The sequence below is a fragment of the Protopterus annectens genome, chromosome 2.part1 (genome assembly GCF_019279795.1).
Source record: "Protopterus annectens isolate FY-2018-M chromosome 2.part1, PAN1.0, whole genome shotgun sequence".
In the NCBI taxonomy this organism is placed as follows: Eukaryota; Metazoa; Chordata; order Ceratodontiformes; family Protopteridae; genus Protopterus; species Protopterus annectens.
In genome coordinates this window covers 1225440599-1225464674 of record NC_056729.1, presented here as the reverse complement: position 1 = coordinate 1225464674, position 24076 = coordinate 1225440599, and the positions used below count along the sequence as shown (strand labels likewise).

The following is a 24076-nucleotide window of genomic DNA, read 5'->3' as shown; positions in this document are numbered from 1 at the left end:
GCGCTTCTTTGAAGAAGCGGGCGTCGGAGCATCCGACGGCATTTTATAGTTGCACCGCTTCCCAAAGACTAACCTCGCACAATCCAACCTTCTCTTTATAGTGCGTTTATTAAATCTAGCACAAGAGCAACAGCCAACAACGTCGTGCTCAGGCCCTAAGCAAGGAATACACAAAGTATGATAATCTTTATGCGGTATCTGTTTCCCACAAGAAATACAATTATTAACTTTTTCTGACATCCGGTAAATGACTGAGGCAAGAAAAAACTAAAATATTCCCCAACGGGGTACTTAGCCAACTTTGAACTCGGTCTGAAACTTCTAAATCGAAAAATCTCAGAACGCCAACCGGCACTTGCAACACTGCTTCTGCATCGGACCACGCGGCAAAAAAGACTGAGGATATGGCAGCGGTCATGCGCATTTGTACCCTGACGTCCTGACGTCAGTCAAGTGCGCCCTGACCGACGTCAGCCTTATACTTTGATATTCGGGCCGACCGAGGACAGCGGACTACCCAAGTGTAAGGACTGCAGCAATGTGAGATGAAGAACATCATAAATTTGCTGCTTCTGCTGTATTAACTGCCGTACTGGCCACAAAGCCTGTATTTTCTGGGTTAATTGACTAAAGTAATTATTAGTTATGTATTTACCATAACTTGGTATCTGTGTTGTCTTCTTTCATTCCTCCTCACAAATGGGTTATGGATCCATTCTTGGATCTGACTCTGCCACATTTCTTCAGACTAGGATCAAAGTCTAGAGCTCCTCCCACTACCCACAATGCCCTGCACTCTAACCAACCTCCTCAGAGGTCTTCTAGAGTGTCAGGAAGGGGGATGGCTGGGTGGGAAAGTAAGGAGGAATGAAAGACGACAACACAGATACCAAGTTATGGTAAGTACATAACTAATAAATCTGATTTCTCTTATTTCTCCTCACAAATGGGTAGAGTCCCCAGCTACACAACTTCAGGGTGGTCTCAAGGAAAGATAAGCTGGAGCACAGCCGAACCAAATGAAGCCCTGCTCCGGGAAACAAGATCCAATTTATAATGTGATACAAAACGTGTGAGCCTTAGACCAAGTGGCTGCAGCACAGACATCATCTAACAAGGCCCTGGAAGAAAAGGCAGATAAGGTGGACATGGACCTGGTGGTGGGCCTTAGGACAACGAGGTAGTTGCAACCCATTTTTGTCATAAATGAAGTAGATGCAGTCTGTAATCCACTTGGCAAGAGAAGCCTTTGAAACTGCCTGACCTAGACAGCTAGCAGAAAAGGAAACAAATACCTAATCTGACTTTCGAAAGGGCTTAGTTCTGTCCAAGTAAAAATGTAACTTTCTGTGAACATTTAAAGAATGCAACAATCGTTCTCCTTCATTACAGAAATTAGAGAAAAAAAAAAAAATGGTAGCTGGAAAGTCTGGTTGAGATTGGCCTCTGCAGCTACCTTGGGCAAAAAAGAAGGGTTTATACAAAGAGAGACTATCCTTGTGGAAAATTATGTAAGGTGGCTTAGAAGACTTCTGATATTCTCTTAGTTGAGGTGATGGCAAAGAGGAGAATCGTTTTCCAAGAAAGAAACTAAGTCACTTGCTGATTCAAAGGATTTTTGAGTTAAGCTCTGCAAAACCACAGTGAGATCCCATGGTGGAGAGGGGTCCTTTACCAGAGGCCTGAGGAGAAAGACCCCTTTCAAGAAGGCCTTGTATAGTTTGGAAGCTGAAGGGCAGTTGAGAACATTGCCAGAATGAAAATTAGAGAGAGACGCTAACTGGAGTTTGATGGTGTAGAAACTAACTCCTTCTTTGAAAAGAGATGCAAGGAAACACAGAACATTAGAAATAGGTGCTGAAAAACGATCAATGCTTTCCTTGGAAGTCCAGAATACAAATCTCTTCCATTTTCTACTGTAAACTTTCTTAGAAGTTGGTTTTTGAGAGGCCACAATAATGTCTCCGACTGGGGAAGCAAGCTTAGACCTTTGAATGATCACTGGAAGTGGAGAAACCAGTCAATTTGAGGGACATCATTTTGTGGTGATAACCCTCTATGTGGTGAGAAAGGAGATATTGTTTGGGTTCTAGACTCCATGAAAGCTACCTCAGGTGAGATCAGAGAAAGGGGAACCAAATCTGACGAGGCCAGAAGGATTACAAAGGACTTCAGGTGTTTTGCTTTCTGGAGAAACTTTGAGATCAAAGGCAGTGTGGATAAGCATAGAGGAGACCAGGGGTCAATTGTGAACCACAGCGTCCCTCAGGGACTGCCCCGATGGGGGGCGATCAGAGCGAAGGTAGTTGCTGCAATTGTTGTTCTGGGGGAATGCAAATAGGTCGCAGCAAGGTTGGCCCCAATGGCCGAAGATCAAGTCCACTACTGATTGATTAAACCTGCTGAGCTTGTCAGCCAGGATGCTGGATTTCCCCTTTATGTGTGTTGCAAGCAGAAAACGGTCCGAAGACATTGCCTATTCCTAAACTCTCATGGCCTGTCTGCACAACGGGTAAGAGTGGGTTCCTTTTTGTTTGCTGATGTATCACACAACTGACATGTCTGTGTAAATCGCAATTATCCCTAGAGGGAGAATATCCTGAAAGGCTTGCAACAAGAGGAGGATAGCTCTCATCTCCAGAACACTGATCTGCAATCTGGTCTCTATGGGTGTCCACATGCCTTGGACCATCTTCCATTTGTAATGCCCCACCACCCCAACTGGGAAGTGTCCGTGGTCAGCATGGTGGAGGGGGGTGGGAGAAGGAAAGGCCTGCCTAATGTCAGGTGATCCAACAAAAGCCACCATTGAAGATGCCTTCTGCAAACAGGAGTCGGCTTGATTGGAACAGACAGAGGTTGGTAGACTATAAACTACCGAGCAGCCAGAGTCCACTGAAGGACTCATAAAATATTTTGCAAGAGGAACTAGTGGGGTGGCAGCCACTATAGAATCTAGAGCTTGGAGAATTAGTCTTGCTGGGGGAGATGGAGTCGGGTCTATATCATCATATCGAACGTTTATTTAGTCGAATACATAAATGTTAACATGCAAATGTCGAACTGCAAAACAGTACACGGTTTAAAATGTTGAATATCAAAACAATGAAAGATTATAGTTGCCCAAACTACGTCTAGTGATGCAAGACGTCACTAGTTCATTAGGTTATTGTTCAAATGTATAACCCTTAGTTTTAAAACAAAAGGTTATGTTTAGCAGATGTAAAGATATGTATAGCAATAATAGCATACTGCAGAGGTATAGAAATACGTTCTTTCCATTTTTTATATTATACACTTGTGCTATAAATTAAACCGTCAACACATAATGCATGTGCATTCAACTCAGTGTCATTTTTCAAAATGGCTAGCACTTTGCCTATAGCTCCTGGCATTCTAGGTAATTGCCATCATACTGTAACATCTCAGTAAAATAGGGACATGCTGCATATAGATGGCTATTTATACATACTCGAAAGGAAAATGAAGGATAAACGATATTGGTGCTGCAAGTTTAAACAGTCGTACAAATGCAAAGGGAGAGCAATCACTATTAAGCAGGTAGGTGGGGAACTTCTTTTAAAGTCAGTTGTGCACGTTCATACATCAGATGCTAGCGAAGTAGAAAGTTATGTAGCTTGTCACCAATTGAAAGAAACGGCTCCCATATCTAGAAGTACAGCAGTGTTAGTAGTAGATGACATTATTGCTAGCATGTCAGTAGAGAGTACTTTAAAAGTCTGCCTTCAAGACATTCTATGTTGCAACAAGTAAATTGTGTATGACATAAAAAAAAATGCTTACTTATACCACTGTTTCAACACCTTTAAACAGAGTGAATGCTACTGAATATGTTCCAAATTAAGGCTGTTTTATACAAAAACGTAAGGCAGACAAATAATATTCATGTTTTAGTTTTCACTACAAAGGAAAACTTGCAGGATTTATGTTCATCTACAATTTGGTTTATGGATGGTGTGCATTTAACAAAGGACAACTTTGTCAACAACTGTATAGCATACATGCATTGCTGTCATTTGGAGATAATACTAAGAGTTTGCCACTTGTCTACTGTTTAATGTCCAAAAAGTTGTATAAATCTTACAGGAATGTCTGTATGACCTAATGTCATCTGTTGATATAGTGGCTAAAGCAGAATACATTTTATGTGACTTTGAGATGGCAGCAATTAAAAGTGTAAGGCATAATTTAAATAAAGTAATTTCTAAAGGATGCCAGTTTAATTTTTCACAAGCCATCTGGTGAAAAGTACAATCTCTAGGATTGTCTACATTGTATGGGAAGTCTGTACAATTTCAGCTAGCTGTTAAGAAGCTAATAGCTTTGCCCTTTATGCCGGAAGATGAGGTAGTTCGTACATTCAATTACATTTCTGAAACATTTCCTGTTGAAGGGAAAGTTATAGTCATATTTTGCAGAAGTGTATGTTTTAGGACGTATGCGTAAACAACAAAGTAGGTCAGCACATGTTTCACGATTCCCACCTGCGTTTCCAGTGTCTTTTTGGAATATTTACTGCTTGAATGAATTGTCACTTCCACGTACCCAAAACTATGTTGAAGGCTGGCACCGACGTATAAGATGTCTTTTATGTAGGCGTATCTCAGGTATTCCAGCCGTACTTAATGTTTTGGTACGTGAACAAAATAGGGTGAATGAGTCAAGGTTGCAGTTGCTGTCTGGTTCCACACCTTCACCTCAGAAACGCAGAACTCTTGAAAGGCAGCTTTGTATGCAAGTGGTTCTGTGTAAAAGGAATGGAGTACTCTACTAATGACTTTTCTCGAGCAACAGCTATGCTTTCGAAAGTGTAATATCATAAATAAAGATCTGAACATACCACAAATTAGTATAGGTTTAGTTTGTATTAGGAGTATTTTCTTTAGTTAGATATACATTAGGGATTTACATACACATTTACTTTTTACACAAAATGTGTGGGTGATTGACAGGGTGTTTATTTTCTCTCTTTATACACTAGCAACCAGGAGGTGGAGTTGGCCAACTACGGCAATTCGAGATTATGATTTTCAGGACTTCTACATGTCGAACAAATTGTTGTTCGACATTCGTGTCAACGTTTGCATACTCGACCAAATAAACGTTGAATATGATGACATAGACCCACTGGAATCAACACTGTTTGTATCCAATCTCTCAAAGTTAGGATGCGATGAGGGGGAAGAGTGGCAATCTAATTGACTGTCCAAGGTAGCTCCAATGAACTCCGAAGTCTGCACAGGGGAAGGATTTGACTTTGCCATATTTATAGTAATCCCCAGATAGTTGGCAAGATTGAAGAAATAATCTCTGGCCTATATTAGCAGATGTCTGGCTGGGGCAATAAAGAGCCAGTCATCCAGGTAAGGGAACACCTGGAATCCCTGCAGTGTTATGTGAGCTGCGACTACTGCCATGCATCTGGTAAACACCATGGGGGCTATGATGAGTCCAAAGGGCAGAGCTCTGAACTGAAAATGACTGCCTCCCAGCCAGAAGTGCAGATTACTCCTGGAGTGCCTGTCTACTTTGATGTGATAGTACACATCCTAAGTCCACAAAGCACATCCAATCGTCCATCTACAGCAGCAGAAAAATGGACTGCATCATCGCCATCCAGAATTTTGCTTTCTTTACAAGCAAGTTTAACTTGCTTAGATCCAGTATGGATCGCAGGTCCCTGGTTTTCTTTGGCACTAAAAAGAAGAGAGAGTTAAGGTTCAAACCCTCTTTGAGCGAGCAGGACATCTTCGATAATTCTTTTTTGCAGTACACTTAGAAGTTCTGCCACTGCAAACATCCTCTGACTGGGTGGAACGTTGGGGAGCCTCTTTGACCTCTCCGGAGAACTTTGAAAAGGTATAGTGTAGCCTCTGGGTATAATCTCTAGCATCCACTTGTTTTATGTTATTTTGGTCCAGGTGGTAAGATGTAGAGAGAACCAACCCCCAACTGCCTCCAGAGGTGAGCAGAGCAAACAAAAAATAAGCATGTATGTACATATATACAAACAAATACACCATAATAGATTCCCCCAGCTAGCTACAAGATGGGCAAATACCCTAGGAGTACCACAGAGGGGAAGGAGGGTGGGTAATCCTGACTGCAGATGCATGCCTATTGGACATCTACATTTATGGTTGGTACAAAACTGTACTATGTCCTTCAAGGATGCATCTGCAGTCCTTACAAATGGGTAGAATACCATAGCCAAACTGGGGGAGGAGGAGAAATAAGATTATGGTGTAGTTAGGATCCCTTGCAAAACAGCAGTGGCAAAACCTGCTCGGGATCTGGAGTATAAAGGTAAATTATAATGCTTGGCAAATGTATGCACGGAGCTCCAAGTAGCAGCCTCTAAAATGTCTTTGGTAGCCACTCCTCGTAGAAAAGCTGTGGTAGTGGCTGTAGCCCTTGTAGAGTGAAGCCTGATGTTTTCTGGAGTTTTCTTCCCATGGTAGGAGTAACAAAATCTAATGCAATTTCCTATCCACTTAGAGATAGTCTGTTTTGAAATTGCTTTTCCTTCCATCCCTGTTGCATATGCTACCAGTAGCTGGTCAGTTTTTCTATTGCCCTTGGTCCTGTCCAGGTAGTAGCATAATTGTCTATGTACATCCAAGGTATGCAACAGTCTTTCTCCCCTGTTCTGTGGGTTGGGGAAGAATGTAGGTAGGTGGATAGCCTGATTTAAAGATACTCTGGAGACCACCTTTGGCATAAAAGTAGGATTTGTTCTCATGGACACTCTATCTTGATGGAAGATCAGGAAGGGCTGTACTGCCATTAATGCCTGTAGCTCAGATACCCTTCTTGCTGAAGTGATTGCAAGCAGGAAAGCAGTTTTCCATGATAAGTATTGTAATTCTGCTGTTGCTGCTGGTTCGAAAGGAGGGAGTGTCAACTTTTCTAGCACAAAGTTCAAGTCCCATGCTGGCAATGGTGGTTTCCTTGGTGGTTTTACATTTTTAATTCCTCTCAGAAACTGCCTGAGCAGAGGATGTGAGAAGACTGGAGGATCCAAGTTGTATTCTGCTGAAATAGCTGATGCATGAATCTTAATGGAAGAATAGGACAGGCCGTTGTGGAAGAGCTCTGCCAAGTATTCCAGGATGTTGGCTATGTTTACCAGTGACACATTTTCTCCTTTTGCAGTACTCCAAATGTGATATCTTTTCCATTTTGCTGAATAATTTTTTCTTGTTGAGGGTCTGCGAGCCTCCAAGATAATGTCTTTAACCCTTTGGGATAAATTTGGGTTATTTGGTCTTATGCAATGTTCCAGGCAGTCAGCTGCAGTGTTTTCAGGTTTGGATGCAGGGTGTTGTAGTTGTTCTGTGTTAACAGTAAGGGAACTAGGGGTAGAGGCCATATTTGTTCCCGAGACATGCTCCTCAGTAATGAGTACCAATGTTGTCTTGGCCAGTCTGGAGCTATCAGGATGATCCTTGGACGTTCCTCTTTGATCTTCAATAGCACCTTGTGCATCAAAGGAAGAGGTGGGAATGCATATGCGGTCAGGTTTTTCCAAATGAAAGATAGGGAGTCCACTTTCCAAGCAAGTGGGTGGTACGTCCTTGTGCAGAATTTCTTCAGTTGGCGATTGCGTGGGGATGCAAATAAGTCTATTTCTGGTAGTCCCCATTTTCTTGTAATGGTTTTGAAGATGTCAGGATGCAGCATCCATTCGTGGGCATCCGTGGTAGTTCTGCTTAGTATGTCTGCTAGAATGTTTTCTTTTCCTGGTACAAAAATTGCTTGTAACTGAATGTTGTAGCTCAGGGCCACATTCCAGAGGTCCATTGCCATCCGGCATAGAGGGTACGAATGTGTGCCTCCCTGTTTGTTGATGTACCACATAACTGTGGTGTTGTCTGTCCTTATCAACAGTTGACCTTGTCGAAGAAATGGTCTGAATGTCTGAATTGCCAGTTTTACTGCCAGCATTTCCTTTTGATTTATGTGTAGGTGCAGCTGGTCTTGAGTCCATAAGCCTTGTATGCACTTGTCCAGCATGTGGGCCCCCCAACCGAGGTCTGAGGCGTCCGTTGTGATGGTCTGGTTTGGTTGAGTGCTGTGGAAGGGCAGTCCTTTGTTTGATTGACAGGCTTGGGCCCACCATTGGAATTCTTGCTTCAGGCATGGGATTATTGGAATTTGGGTTTCTAGGCTGTGCTTGTGCTGAGACCATAAATTCCTTAGGTACCACTGCAACTTTCTCATATGTAGTCTGGCATGTGGAACCAATATTATGCAGGATGCCATGAAACCCAAGGCTTGCAGGACTTTTCTTGCTGTTAGCTGGTTCTGCTTTGTTAATGCCAAGAAGTAGAGAGGGAGTTGCTCCTGTTTTTCTACCGTTAGGAATGCCATTTGTTTTGATGTGTCCAGCTCTGCACCCAAAAAGGTCATCCTTTGGGATGGTATCAGCCTTGACTTTTTTGTATTGACTGTGTATCCCAGGGCTTGCAGTAGATAAATGACCCTTTTCAAGTCTTCTGCTAGCTTGTTTTTGTTGTCCGCTTGTAACAGGCAGTCGTCCAGGTAAGGGTAGATTTGGATTCCCTGAAGCCTGCAATGAGCAATTACTGATGCCAGGCATTTCGTGAACACTCTGGGCAGTAGATAAGCCAAAGGGCAATGCTGAGAATTGATAATGCTCTGATCCTGCAAGAAATCTGAGGTATCTTCTGCAATTTGGTCGTATGGGGACGTGCAGGTATGCCTCCTTGAGATCTAGAGTTACCAGCCAAGACTCCTTGCCCAACATGGGAAGAAGCTGCTGTAGGGTCAGCATTTTGAATTTTGGGACAATGAGGTATGTGTTTAAAGCGGACAGGTCGAGAATAGGTCTCCATTGGTTTTCTTTTCTTGGTACCAGGAAGAGCCTGGAGTAAAATCCTTGGCCTTGCTCGATAGATGGTACTTTTTCTACAGCTCTCATCCTTAGAAAGTGAGTTATTTGTTTTAGAGCTTCTGCCTTTTGATTTGGAGGTAGGTTTGGCATTCCTCTCTTCCTTGGTAAAGTATGGAAGTGAAACCGGTAACCTTGGTCTATTGTCTGCAAAATCCACTTGTCTCCTGTGATGTAATGCCAGTTTACTGTAAATAAGGCTAGCTTCCCGCCTAAGGGTGCTTCTAGTTGTTCCCTGGTAGGCGGTGCCAGAGCCAAGTCACTGTGATTGTCCTGTAGTAGTGGTGGTGGCTGTATCTGTGGCTGTACCCCGCTGGTTGTTAGCCTGCCACTGGCGTCCCCTGTAGGCACCTCTGGATTGACCTCTGCCTCTTGAGCGCCTATTCCTGCCTCTCTGAGCTCTGGAGGTGTCTGGAAAGGACCAATTCTTGGAGGGCCAATTCCTGCTAAACCTTGGAGGTTGGACCTGTAAGAAATCTTTGACTGTCTGGACAGATTTTGCTTTCTCTTCCATCTTCTTCAGCACCTGCTGTGCAGGAGAGCCAAACAAATTGATCTTGTCCATGGGAGCATCTCGTAGCTTTGATTTGACATGGTCTGGTAAGGCCTGCTCTTTTAACCATGCATGTCTTCTGATCACTGTGCCAGTTATGGCTGATCTAAAGGAAGCCTCCAGTGCATCATAGCCGCATTTTAAGGAATGATTACTGACCTGCTGAATGTTATGTACCATTTCCCGAACAGATTTTTTTGTCTAATGGTTCATCTGAGGACAGCTTTTTAGTTAACTGGTCTAACATAAATTCCTGATACTGGATCATGTGGAATTGACAGTTCAAGGCCCTAGCTGAAAGAGTAGCAGAAGTGTAAACTTTTACCCCATCTCTCTAGCGCCCTGGATTCCCTTTCAGAGGGAGGGCTTTGGTAGAGGTAGCTGCTACAGCCTTGGGCCCTGGGATATAGTTTGGGATCTGCAAAGGGGCCTTATACAAATGATAATGTGTGTCCGGAACCCTGTAGTACCTATCGGGCTTAGCAGGGGCCGGAGGAAGAGAGTCAGGAGCAGTACAAGCATCACTAAAAGCATCATCCACAACAGTAAGTACTGGAGGAATGGCTAAAGGCCTATGCTGTGGCAAATGCAAAAAGGTTCTAAGCCTTTTCCTAGAGTCTGGAAAATCCTGGCCCTGCCATTGAAATTGTTCCCTCATAGCATGCAAGGTTTCCCCAAAAGAAAATTCCTCAGGCGGAGAGGCAGAAGGAATGGACTCTTCTGCATCAGAGTCCTCATAAGGAGAAAAGGGGGCCTCTGGAGGGTCTGTATTATCTGATTCATCACAGGAGCCATCTGAAGAAACTGGCTCAGGGGGCTCTACTCTAGTCCTCTTCTCTGGAGGTGGGTGAGAGGCCCTGTCTGGAAGTGGTCGAGATCCCCGGATCAAAGAAATGAGATCCTCTGCTAGACTAAGCATTTGTGAACTAGAACTGGGTCTGTGAAAGGGGGTCTTAGCAGGCACAGTTTTGGTAGTTTTTGCTGCTTTAGCCCTGGCAAAGGCCTTAATCGACATGGATGCAGGAGGCCTAGCAGCTCCACGTGCAGGGGTACAAATATCCAAAGGGATAGTGTCTGATAAATCCTGAGAACCTGCAGGAGCAGGTGGGATTTCCGTAGCAGATTCAGCCAAGCTGGATGAGGCCTCGGTAAGTGGCAAGCTTTCGGCCGAAGGAAGAACCGTGGACTCTGTTTCAGCCGAAACCGAGACACTCGCGGTTGGCTTAACCGCGGTTTCGGCCGAAACCGTGGACCGCGAGTGTCGGTCCTTTTCTTTGCGTTTTTTAGAAATTTGCATAGTCGGAGTATCCGACGGCATAATATAGGCAAAAGCGGGGCCGAAATACTCTTCAGCAAATTCAGACCGACGTCTAAGCGTTCGTCGGTTGAAAGAAGCACAGGCTAGACAAGCTGCTACGTCGTGGTCTGGGCCTAAGCAAGGTAAGCAGTAAGAGTGGAAATCTTTATGAGGTATTTGTTTCCCACAATTTAAACAGTTATTCACTTTTTCTGACATCGGCTGAGGCAAGAAAGAGTCCCCAACGGGGTACTTAGCTTTTAGAAGTCTTGTAGTAGTAGAAGTATTCGGTAGTAGTAATCTCTGGTTCTGACCGACCGGCACTTGCGAACAGCTTCTGCTTGAGCGCCGCGGCAAGAAAGACTGAGGAAAATGGCGTCGGCTGATGCCTTTATACCCGAATAACTGCAGCTATGACGTCGGGTGAAGTGCGACACCAGCCGAGGCCAGACCCAGACTTTGGAATCCGGCCGACCGAAGGGCTGCCTGACGACAGGACAACCCATTTGTAAGGACTGCAGATGCATCCTTGAAGGACATCACCTGGAATCCCTGCAGTGTTATGTGAGCTGCGACTACTGCCATGCATCTGGTAAACACCATGGGGGCTATGATGAGTCCAAAGGGCAGAGCTCTGAACTGAAAATGACTGCCTCCCAGCCAGAAGTGCAGATTACTCCTGGAGTGCCTGTCTACTTTGATGTGATAGTACACATCCTAAGTCCACAAAGCACATCCAATCGTCCATCTACAGCAGCAGAAAAATGGACTGCATCATCGCCATCCAGAATTTTGCTTTCTTTACAAGCAAGTTTAACTTGCTTAGATCCAGTATGGATCGCAGGTCCCTGGTTTTCTTTGGCACTAAAAAGAAGAGAGAGTTAAGGTTCAAACCCTCTTTGTGCGAGCAGGACATCTTCAATAATTCTTTTTTGCAGTACACTTAGAAGTTCTGCCACTGCAAACATCCTCTGACTGGGTGGAACGTTGGGGAGCCTCTTTGACCTCTCCGGAGAACTTTGAAAAGGTATAGTGTAGCCTCTGGGTATAATCTCTAGCATCCACTTGTTTTATGTTATTTTGGTCCAGGTGGTAAGATGTAGAGAGAACCAACCCCCAACTGCCTCCAGAGGTGAGCAGTAGGGCAACACTTCAGGAGAGCTGAAAAAGCCAATCAGAGAAAGGTTCCCCGAAGGCCTGATTCTGTGGACCCCCCTTTGCCTCTAGGGTGGAGTCTCCCATTGAAATTTCCTCCTCTGCCCCTAGAGGAAGAATCCCCACATTGATCTTGGGAATACCCCTATGATTTACAGAACCAGGTTCTCTTTCCACTGAGCTGATTTCTAGAAAAGGTGTGCTGTGGAGTGGAGAAAATCTGATAGCAGACAAAGTCTTCCCCTTTTGTTCGCTGCAGGTTAGGGTCTTTTTGACCAATGGACCAAAGAGTAAGGATCCATCGAAGGGGACTTTAAGGATGCCTTAAACTGCTCCGCAAAATCACACAGCCTGTATTACTCAGTGGTATCTTATCTTCACAGTCAAAGCTCTTCCTACTCTTACCTGAATGATTAACATTAGTATACAGAAGCCAACTTCAAACCCAAATTGCCAGTTAAAATGCCACCTGCGACAGTAGTCCCAAATGTACGACAACAGAAGGGACTCTTGGTGGCTCTACAAAACTGTTAACTGTCACAGTATACATCCTAACTCCAACCACCATGAAACTATCACAGTATACATCCTAACTCCAACCACCATGAAACTAGTAAGAAACTTTGTTGTTTGAATAGTACAGTATCCAAAAACCAAAGTGAAAACAGAGAGAGACCTATACACCGACTGCGACAAAGACACAGGGAATTTAGCAGAAAACAACTTGACCTAGCTTGTGAGAGAAGGTACAAGATCGGGTATTATAGAGAAACTTACCAGCTTAAATGTAAACCCATATGTCACAAGATGGGTTGCAAACTGGCTAAAGGACAGAACCCACAGGGTTAGAGTAGCTGGCGCCATGTCAGACTCCAAGCCGGTCACAAGTGGTGTCCCACAGGGCTCAGTCCTTGGCCCCCTGTTGTTCGACATCTACTTCTCAGAAGTACAGGCTAACATAGGAGGACTATGACTGACAAAGTTTGCAGATGACTGCAAACTGGGAGCCATAGTGGAAAGTACATCGGACACAGATATCCTTCAGAGGGTCTCACGGAAACTGATAGCTGGTGCCAGAGCCATGGCCTGAAGTTAAATGCCAAAAGATGTATAGTCATACCCTTGGGAAAAACAAGGTAACCCCAAGCTACCATATAGGTGGCAATCCACTAAGCACAGAAGAGGTTATCAGGGACCTGGGGACCCAGGTTGACAGTGGGCTTTCTTTTGACACTCACATTGCTAAAGTGGTTAGAAAAACCTTCTACATTGCCCACCTGATCATGAAGGGATTCACATCCAGATCAAGTGAGGTCATTGTTCCCCTGTACTCTTCACTTATCAGACCAATGATCGAGTACAATGCCCCATTCGGGATGTATCTCACCCGACACCTGCAGCAATTGGAGAGACCCCAAAAGTTCCTCACCAAAAGGATAAAGGGACTCCAAAATCTGTCATATGCTGCCAGACTGAAGAAACTCCAGCTCTATTCAGTCACATACCGTCTGCTCAGAGGTGACCTGTGCCTGACATACAAGGCCATGTCCAACCAGGAATTAATGGACATGCGCCACCTCAAAAAATCCAAATCTACCAGATCCACTAGAGCAAGCGACTTAAACCTTAGCACGGATATAAATAGGACATGCTGGAGGGATAGATTTGTCACCCAGGGACTCCCTATGTTGTGGAATAAAATCCAGGTCCATGTGAGGCAGAGCACCTCGCTGGCTCTGTTCGAGAAATCTTGACCGGTGGATGGGAGATCATAGGTTTACCCCGGGAATCATCTCTGTGTCACTGCTGGACAGAGGCACAACAAACTAATGGGCACCGTATTTTTTAACATAAGGGGTGGCGTAAGCCACAAAAACTCTGGGCTAGGCTTATAAATGCCTTAGGGCAGATAGCCTAGGATAAACCTATGAACCCAATCGTACAATTACTACACACAGGATCGTAGTTGGAAACGATTTTTATCAGCCTTACAAATTCTACTACCTACCATGAGTGATCATTGTGCAATTCTTACTACCGGTTAATTTAAAATGGGAAAACTACCTTTTAGACTCGTACTAACCTGTACCACCCCTGCAGCCAATGAACCCTATGGAAAACAGCTACAGATCATAAACTGGGAATAGGTACACAATTGTCAAGACCCAACAACAGCACTCTCAGCTTTTTATAAATTACTGCTAATGCCCATACAAAATAAACTATTCCTTCTACAAAAAACAGGGAGCCTCCAGTAATAAACACACCATGGTTAATAAGTGCTCTAAAACACAGATTAAAACATAGACAACATATGGCTGGACTAGAAAAGGAGCACTAAAAATCAAAGTAAAAGAGAACACTTCCAAATGTTAAGAAAAGATACCAGAATAAACACCAACAAAGCTGAAGTAGCCTAGCATTGCTCTCTGTAAACCAATTTACCCAAACAAATGAAATGTAAGCACCAACAAAATATTTCCAAAGGTTACCACCAACATACAGACAATCATAAAAAAAAATAATGAACCGAAAGACAAATCTTCCCATCATCACACTTGTCCAAAATTCTTCAACATTCCCCACAACAAAATATTTTCTAAACACCTTCTACTTTCAAACCTTTACCAATTTTCCAAAGCAAATATTCTGGGATTATTAGATAAAAATAGGGTACTTGCGTATTATTGCAACCACATAACATGCAAGTCCCTCTACAAAACGCAATTAACAGGTTGCACAACACCCAAGGCTTTCAAAGCCATCCCCCACTCTGGAATTATAGATAAACTCACTAAACTGGCCATAAATCCCCATGTCACAAGATGGGTGGCCAACTGGCTCACTGACAGAACCCACACAGTAAAAGTAGCCAACTCCAAGTCCGACTTCAGACCAGTGACGAGTGGAGTACCACAGGGTTCAGTTCTGGGTCCTCTCCTGTTCGGCATCTAGTTCTCTGAAGTGCAGGCCAACACAAAAGGCCTTTGACTAACAAAGTTTGCAGATGACTGCAAACTGGGAGCCGTAATAGAATCACCCAATGATGCAGACATTCTAAAAAAGGGCCTCACAGAGACAGATGCTTGGTGTCAAAGTGATGGCCTCAAACTCAATGCCAAGAAGTGCATTATCATCCCCTCTGGGAAAAACTCGGTACCCATGAACTACCACATAGACGGTAGCTCACTAAACACTGAATGTGTGATAAGAGACCTCAGGACACAGGTGGATAGTAGTCTCTCCTTTGATAACCACATCGCCACAGCAGTCAGGAAATCCTTCTACGTGGCACACCTCATCACAAAAGAGTTCTCCACTAGAGAAAAGGAGGTCACTGTTCCTCTCTACTCATCCTTCATCAGACCCATTATAGAGTACAAAGTCCCATTTGGCATGCATCTCACAAGACACCTACAACAATTGGAAAGGCCACAGAAATACCTCACTAAGAGGATTACCGGCCTCAAATAGATGTCATACGCAGACAGTCTCAAAAAACTCCAGCTCTACTCCGTCGCATATTGCCTTCTCAGAGGCAATCTCTGCCTAACATACAAAGCTATGTCAAACCCAGAGCTGTTGGACATGCTACACTTAAAGAAATCCCAATCTCTCCAAACCACAAACTCCAGGGTACTAAACCTTGTTAACACAATAAACAGAACATGCTGGAGGGATAGATGCCTGTCCCAGAAAAGTACAGTTTTGTACCTACCATAAATGTAGATGTTCGAGGATTCCATTGCTGCAGTCCTGACTATTGGGTATAGTCCGCGTCCAGTCGGCCCGAATACCAGAGTATAAGGCTGACGTCGGTCAGGGCGCATTAGACTGACGTCAGTACGTCAGGGTACTAATGCGCATGACCGACGTCATATCCTCAGTCTTTTCTTGCCCCAGATGTCAGAAGACCCTAAAAAGACAAGTCCCAAAACAACCTGCACCAAAAACATGTACAATATATACAACAATATATATACAGAAATATAAACATGTAAACTCACCTACACAACCACCCCTAAATACAGAGGGGAAGGAGGGAGGGTAAATTGGACTGCAGCAATGGAATCCTCGAACATCTACATTTATGGTAGGTACAAAACTGTACTATGTTCTTCGTCTTCCATTGCTGCAGTCCTGACTATTGGGTAGAATCCCAAAGCAGAGGTAAGGGAGGCTGGCAAATTATAAAGTAGTAGGAGCTGACAACATGCCTTGTAAAACAGCTGTGGCAAAACCAGCCCTAGACTTAGAGTAGATAGGAAGGTGATAATGCCTAGAGAAAGTATGCACTGAACTCCAAGTAGCTGCTTCCAGAATATCCTTAGTTGCCACCCCCCTTAGAAATGCTGTTGAAGTGGCAGTAGCCCTAGTGGAATGAGGCCTAATCCCAGCTGGAATCTCCTTGCCATGATGGGAATAACAAAATGCAATGCAAAGCCAATCCACCTAGAAATAGTTTGTTTTGACACAGGCTTGCCCTGAGAACTCAAAGCAAAAGAAACAAACAACTGCTGAGACTGCCTAAAATCCTTAGTCCTGCTTAAATAATAGCAATTGCCTGTGTACATCTAAAGTGTGCAAAATCTTTTCCCCTTTATTTTGAGGTTCTGCAAAAACGTAGGCAAATGAATAGTTTGGTTTAAAGCCACACTAGAAACCACCTTAGGCATAAAGAAGGATTAGTGCGTAATGATACCCTATCCTTATGGAAAATCAAAAGGGCTCTACTGCCATAAGGGCCTGCAACTCAGACACCCTTCTTGCAGAAGTAATAGCCAACAGAAAAGCAGTCTTCCATGACAAATATTTCAATTCAGCAGTAGCTGCAGGCTCAAAAGGTTGTAGAGTAAGTTTTTCCAACACAAAATTGAGATCCCAAGCAGGAGTAGGAGCTCTACGTGGGGGTCTTATATTCTTTGCCCCTCTAAGAAACTGCTTGAACAAAGGATGCGAAAACAAAGGTGGGTCACAATCATAGTGAGCTGAAATTGCTGCAGCATGAATCTTTATGGAAGAGAAGGACAAACCTTTGTCCAATAATTCAGTAAGATATTGAAGAGCCACACTCAAATTAGGCTCTGAAATCTCCAAATTCTTTGCTGTACTCCAAAATAAAAATCTCTTCCATTTTTCTGCGTACACTCTCCTTGTACTAGGTCTTCTAGCTTCCATAATCACATTTAAAACTTGTTGAGGAAGTTGAGACCTGCTGTGTTTCAACACAGAATATGCCAGGCTGTTAGATGAAGAGAGTGAAGCTTGACATTGAGCAGATGACCGTCCTTCTGAGATAACAGATGAGGAATCAGAGGTAAAGGCCATGGAGGCTTCTTTACCAGACTCCGTAGTAGTGGGTACCAGTGTTGCCGAGGCCAATCTGGAGCTATCAAAATCATCCTTGGCCTGTCTTGTCTGACCTTTAATAGTACCTTTGGAAGAAGCGGTAGAGGTGGAAAGGCATACACATGAAGGTTTTTCCAACTGAAAGACAGAGCATCCACTTTCCAAGCTGTGTGATGAAACCCCTTTGTGCAATACTTTGGCAGCTGGTGGTTTAGTGGAGAAGCGAACAGATCTATGTCTGGAGTTCCCCATGACACTGGCAGTTTCTGAAATACATGAAGATCCAGTTTCCACTCGTGGGGATCCATGATTTGTCTGCTTAACACATCTGCTAAGGAGTTCTGTGCTCCTGGCAGAAACCTTGCCTGAAGAGTTAGTTGCAAGCTTAGCGCAGTCTCCCATAAAATCATTGCTTGCCTGCATAGAGGATAAGAATGTGTTCCCCCTTGCTTGTTGATGTACCACATGACAGTTGTGTTGTCTGTTAGAATCAACACCTGCCCTGGAAGAAGTAACTCCTTGAAAGCCACTAATGCAAACTGGACTGCTAACATCTCCTTCATGTTGATATGTAGATGCTGTAGTCTGGCAGGCCACTTGTCTTGTATCCACTTTCCATTTAGATGAGCTCCCAAGCAATGTCCGAGGCATCTGTCGTTAGAATCTGACTTGCCTCTGGCCGGGTCACAGAGAGTCCCTTGTTTAGGTGACATTCCTGAGCCCACCACAAGAATTCTTTTTGAAGGAAGGTATTATTTGAATGACAGTGTCCAAATCCTGGCAGTGCTGTGTCCATACATTTTGAGATACCATTGTAGCTTCCTCATATGCAGTTTGGCATTGGGAAGCACCAGAATACAAGATGCCATGAACCCTAATGCTTGAAGGACTGTCCTTGCAGTCAGCACGGACTGATGAGATAGTTGATGGAAGTAAAGTGACAGACTCTTTTGTTTGTCCGGGGTTAAAAAGGCCATCTGGGCTGCTGTATTCAGTCTTACACCCAGAAAGCACATGTCTTGAGAGGGTACTAGACTGGACTTTATTTCGTTCACAGAATACCCTAGGCATCTTAGCACTGCTATAACATATTCCAGATGCTGTAGAAGGTCTTCCTTTTCTTGAGCCAGAATCAGGCAGTCGTCCAAGTAAGGATAGATTTGAATTCCTTGAAGCCTGAAGTAAGCTATCACTGGAGCCAGAACCTTTGTGAATACTCTGGCAGTAGATAAGCCAAAGGGCAATGCAGAGAACTGATAATGAGAATTTCCAGCTCGAAACCGCAGATACTTCCTGCAACTTAGCCTTATAGGCACATGAAGGTAAGCTTCCTTGAGATCTAAAGTTACCATCCAGTGATCTTTGCCCAGCAGAGGTAAAAGCTGTTGTAACGTCAACATCTTGAACTTGGGAATGTCCAAAAACGTGTTGAGGAGAGATAAATCCAAAATTGGTCTCCACGTGTTCCCCTTCTTTGGTACAAGGAACAGGCGAGAATAAAATCCTAGGCCCCTTTCTGATACAGGGACTGGCTGAATGGCCCCTATGTGAAGTAACTGTAAAACTTGCTTGTGAGCCTCTTTTCTTTGTAGAGGAGGAACGTCTGGCATGCCTTTGAAAGGGGCATTGTATGGAAATAAAATCTGTAACCGTGGTGAATGATATCCAACACCCATTTGTCTTGAGTAATTAAATCCCAATTTTCTTTGAAAAGAGACAGTCTTCCTCCCAAAGGAGCTGCCAAGCGTGAATCTGCTGGCAGCTGAAAAACAGGTCATTGGGTCTGTTTACGAAAGGACTGACCCCTGCCCTCACCAGAAGTCTGAGCAGGTGAACTCCCTGTTCTAGGCCTAAAAGAACCTTGAGCCCTGCCCCTACCACGTCTAGACCTACCCCTAGACTGAGAATCATAAGCAGGATATGTCCACCCCTTAGCAGGCCAATTTCTACTAAACTTGGTGGCTGCACCTGCAAAAATCTTTAACAGTTTGCATAGACTTAGCTTTGTCCTCCATTTTCTTTAAAACTGCTTCCACAGGCGAACCAAACAACACATCAGACTGTAAAGGAGCATCCAAAATCCTTGTCTTAACATGCTCAGCTAAATTCTGATCCTTCAACCAGGCATGCCTGCAAAGAACAGAACTGGTAGCAGCCACCCTCGAGGAGGCCTGTACAGCATCAAAACCACATTGCAAAGAATGCTTACCCACTTGTTCAGACACATGAACCAAATCCAGCAACTCTTTACACTCAATACCTTCCGCCAAAGCATCCACCTTAGATTTCAATTGTGAAAGGAGATAATTCTGATATTTTAGCATGTGAAACTGACAATTCAAAGCTCTCATGGCTAGAGTGGAAGAAGTATACACTTTCTTTCCCCACCTATCCAAAGCCCTTGCCTCTTTATCAGTGGGAACAGGATTTTTAACCACAGAAGCCTTTACACCCTTAGGCCCTTGAGAAATAGTTTCTGGGTCCGCCCTAGGACTCTTAAACAAATATTTATGAGCTTCGGGCACCCTATAATACCTATCAGGCTTAACAGGAGCAGGAGGCAAAGAGTCAGGGTTCAGGAAGCCTCTGCAAAAACATCTTCCACCACATTCAACACAGGAGGAATAGCTAAAGGCCTATGCTGGGGTAAAAACAAGAACTCCCTAAGCCTTTTCCTGGAGTCAGAGTAATCCTGGCCTTCCCATTTAAAGTGCTCCCTCATGGAATGCAAAGTCTCTGAAAATGAGAAATCCTCAGGTGGAGACGCTGTAGGAGTGGAATCATCCACATCAGAATCAGAATAAGTAGGATACTCCTGCAAATCTTCCACAGAAGAGTCTGAAGCCTCTGAACACTGTTCAAAACTATCAAACTCCGGTTCCACCCTAGGCCTCTTATCAGGCGGGGCATAGAACCCTAATCATAGTAATCAAATCTTCTGCCATTTTAAGGATATGTTGCTTACGTACAGAACCCGACATGCTAGGAGAAGGCCCCACTGAGGCTGAAGTAGGCCTACCTCTCAAAGAAGTTTTGGCAACAGAAGGAGAGGCCCTAACTACCTTGGGAAGAGAGGGAAGAACAGTCACCTGAGAAGCCCCTCAGCCTGGCCTACCTCCTGAGAAGGCACATCCTGTAAGAGTATAGTTTCTGCCTGGGACTCCATGGAAACTCCTGGCAAAACCTCCGGCTCCACTGAGCCTTCTAAAGAACCGACGTCCGGGACTGCGGTTCCTCAACCCTAGGCTTCACTGTTTTATCCTTGCGCTTCTTGGAGAAGCGGGCGTCGGAGCATCCGGCGGCATTTTATAATTGCAACGCTTCCCAAACACTAACCTGGCACAGTCTAACCTCCTCTTAATAGTGCGTTTGTTAAACCTAGCACAAGAGCGGCAACCAACAACGTCGTGCTCAGGCCCTAAACAAGGTATACACAAGGTATGATAATCCCTATGAGGTATCTGTTTCCCACAAGAAATACAGTTATTCACTTTTTCTGACATCCGGTAAAATACTGAGGCAAGAAAAACTAAAATGTTCTAACGGGTACTTAGCCAACTCTGTTTCGGTCTGAAACTCCGGTTTCGGAAATATTTCAGAACGCCAACCTGCACTCGCAAAACTGCTTCTGCATCGGACCATGCGGCAAAAAAGACTGAGGATATGACGTCGGTCATGCGCATTAGTACCCTGACGTACTGACGTCAGTCTAATGCGCCCTGACCGACGTCAGCCTTATACTCTGGTATTCGGGCCGACTGGACGCGGACTATACCCAATAGTCAGGACTGCAGCAATGGAAGACGAAGAACATCTTCCCGTACTCTGGAACAAACCACCCATCCATGTCAAGCAAAGCTCCTCATTGGCCCTCTAAGAAAAATCTTGACGACTAGATGGGAAATAGAAAATTCATCCTGGGGATCACGTCTGCGGCACTGCTTGACAAGGGCACAGGAAAATAATTTTCTTGGGTGCAGAAAGCCAGGGAACCTTTTTGGCTAGGCTTATATAGGCCCCAGGGCCGATAGCCTAGTACCTACCTAAGAACCTAAGTACCAACATTTGTAGTAATAAAAATAGTCGAACAAAAGTTTAAAAACATTCGGCATGTATAAAACAGCTTGGTAAACAGAAATTACTGGTAAAATGTGTGCATAAATCTATTTACCCGTCGCTGACATTAGTTGTGGAATACCATGGGATGCATCCGTAGTGTTTAATGAACAGCAGGGCATGTATGATCTGTGAGATATCCATTATCAGTAACTTTCATTGAACCTTGTGAGTAGTTTATATACAATTCATGAAGTAATGGAAATTATCTACTTGCAAACTCATAAAAATGTTTAAAAAAAAAAAAAAAAAAAAGGGAAAACCTACACCCTTTGCAGAAGATGTGGACTTGGCCATTCCATAGGAGAAACTTCCATGGTTACATGTCTGAAATTTTGACCTGTGTTAGTCTGAAGGAGCAGGGTGAAAAAGTATAACATTTTGTTTCTAACACTTTAATAAGCAAGTACAGTCTCATTCAAGCTACTCGCTGATTCTAAAAGACCAGTCCTTTATTGTTTGAGTTTGATTATTAGTACAAACGTCGGTACTTGAGGTTTTGTGCGACCTGTTAAATTGCGTGTTGTTTCTAACATGGTTGCAATAATACGCAAGTACCAAAAATTACCATTACAATGCAGATTTCTACATGCAATACCCTAAATAGGCAAGAGTAGTTAATATGAATCTAGGTTACCCAGCTGATCATATTCAATCTCACAATCATTAGCAAATCTATTTCACACAATTTTACACACTCCTTAATACTGACAAACTGCAAAGCTGCTACTCTAATCAGTCACTGACTGCCAGCCAAAATATCAACTTGTCATATAGCCATAATTCTGAAAAAGCTAATCTACACACAAATATCAGAACATATTCAAAAGTAGAAGATATTTAAATATGGATTCCACCACCAGCTGCAGTACATTGACAGCACTTTATATTTTAACCAAGTCTATGATAACGTGGAAAATTAAGTAATCACTTATTTTCCAGGATTTGAAAAGCACCTTTTGAAATTGTGGGCCACCAGTTACTACTACATCAACAGCTGGGCAAAAGTTGCTGTGTTTTCCCCCTTTTTCTTTTTTCTCTCTCTCTCTTTCTCTCTCAAGAGGTTGTTCAACAGTTCCAAAACTACTTAGTATTGTTTAGGTACCCCTCAAAAGTCCTCTCTGAGAGACAAGGTGTACAACAAAAGAAGTCACCCAGGGTTCTGTGCTGGGACCCCTTGCCATATTATTTACCAATAGAACACCTTACAATCCCCCAATTACCAACTGCACACTGTATGTATATGATACTGTGTTATCAAGAGAACATCAACCAACCAAAATCCATATACAGAATTTGCTGATGTAAAAGTTAATACGCAAAATTCTTTGCCACAATATTAGGAACTCAGAAGAGACTTATACAAGGTCAGCCTCTAAACATTAAGGCTCCAGAAAGACTATCCACGCTCTGAAATGAACAACAATGTATCAAATAATTATTTTAGATAAGTTATTATTTGGCAGACATGTAGAACAGGCTGACAAAGTTGTAAAGCAACTACATGCATCTTACAGACTCTCCCACTTGCTTACTTCTGAATATTGGGCATCAATAACTAAAAATGTCCTCATCCCATGTCTCAAGTATGATCTACCACTAATCTTTATAGAGTCAAAACAGAGACTAAACATGTTTGTTCCGTTTGGATATCTTGTGACTAAGGAACTTTATCCTAGGATTCTGTTTTTTGCATTGGATTCTTTAGAGTCCCAACAAAAAACTGCTACCCTCCAAAAAGCTGAGAAAATATTCAGATTCATTATTCATACAAGATGTAAAACCAAATGGAAAAACAAATGGTTACGGGCTGAATGAAGCAAAAGATTATTTTTAAATACTTGAACCTGCAAGCCAGTAAATGAAAGTTGTTGCCTACCTTTAAAAAGCACACTAGTAGTCAGAACTCTCTGGAATAACCTAAGAGGTCAAGGTACACTACAAGTTACAAAAACAGCCTTTTACAAATCTACATCTATACTGTACCAGACAAAAAAAGGAACAAATCAGCTCTTTTAGGAAAGCTCAAGAAAGCACAACTGACTCACAAATATAAGTGCAGTTTTTATAAGGAACTTGTACTATCTGGGGAAATGGGGTCAAGATTATCTTTTAATAACAACAACAATAACAATAATAATAATAAGAAAAAGAAAATCACACTACATACCAGGTGCAGCAGTAATGATACATCAAGACAGCTATACATTCAGGTTAGGTACGTAAATAAATAGTGCCAGTATCTCTATATATAAAGCAATAATTTGTTTAAATCTTCGTCTTCTTCTTCTTTCAGCTTTTCTCGGTAAGGGGTCGCCACAGCGGAACACCTTGTCCGCTCATGACTGGCAGTGGAGATTTATGGTGTCGAGTTGCCAGCCTGGTGCCCAACCTTCCACAGACAGCACATACACTCATGCCTAGGGCCAACTTAGAGTGTTCAATCGACCTACAATTACATAAAAAACTCAACTACAGTACTTGAATTGTATTAGTGTTGGTATCCTTGTACAAAATGCAGTAACTTGAAATAACACTCATGTAAAAGATCTACAGCAATTTCTGAACTGTAAGTGTTGGTCATAAAGCAATATGACTACAACTGTTATGAAATGCAACTTGGACTGTAATCTATTTTGTAATCGTTACGTTAAAAGTTATTGCCTTCTGG

At 43.3% G+C, this 24076-nt stretch overlaps 1 protein-coding gene across 4 annotated transcripts in view; it reads right to left on the bottom strand.

Annotated features, from left to right (window-relative positions):
- Window positions 1-24076, bottom strand: part of UBXN2A (UBX domain protein 2A) — a 905003-nt gene that overhangs the window by 824234 nt on the left and 56693 nt on the right. The window contains exon 1 of one of the 4 annotated variants that reach the window (XM_044062753.1): window positions 23576-23728. The exons of the other annotated variants lie outside the window; for them this stretch is intronic. The gene's annotated coding sequence lies outside the window, so the exon portion shown is untranslated. Of the gene's footprint in view, window positions 1-23575; window positions 23729-24076 lie in introns of those variants that run through there. 4 annotated transcript variants of the gene reach the window in all.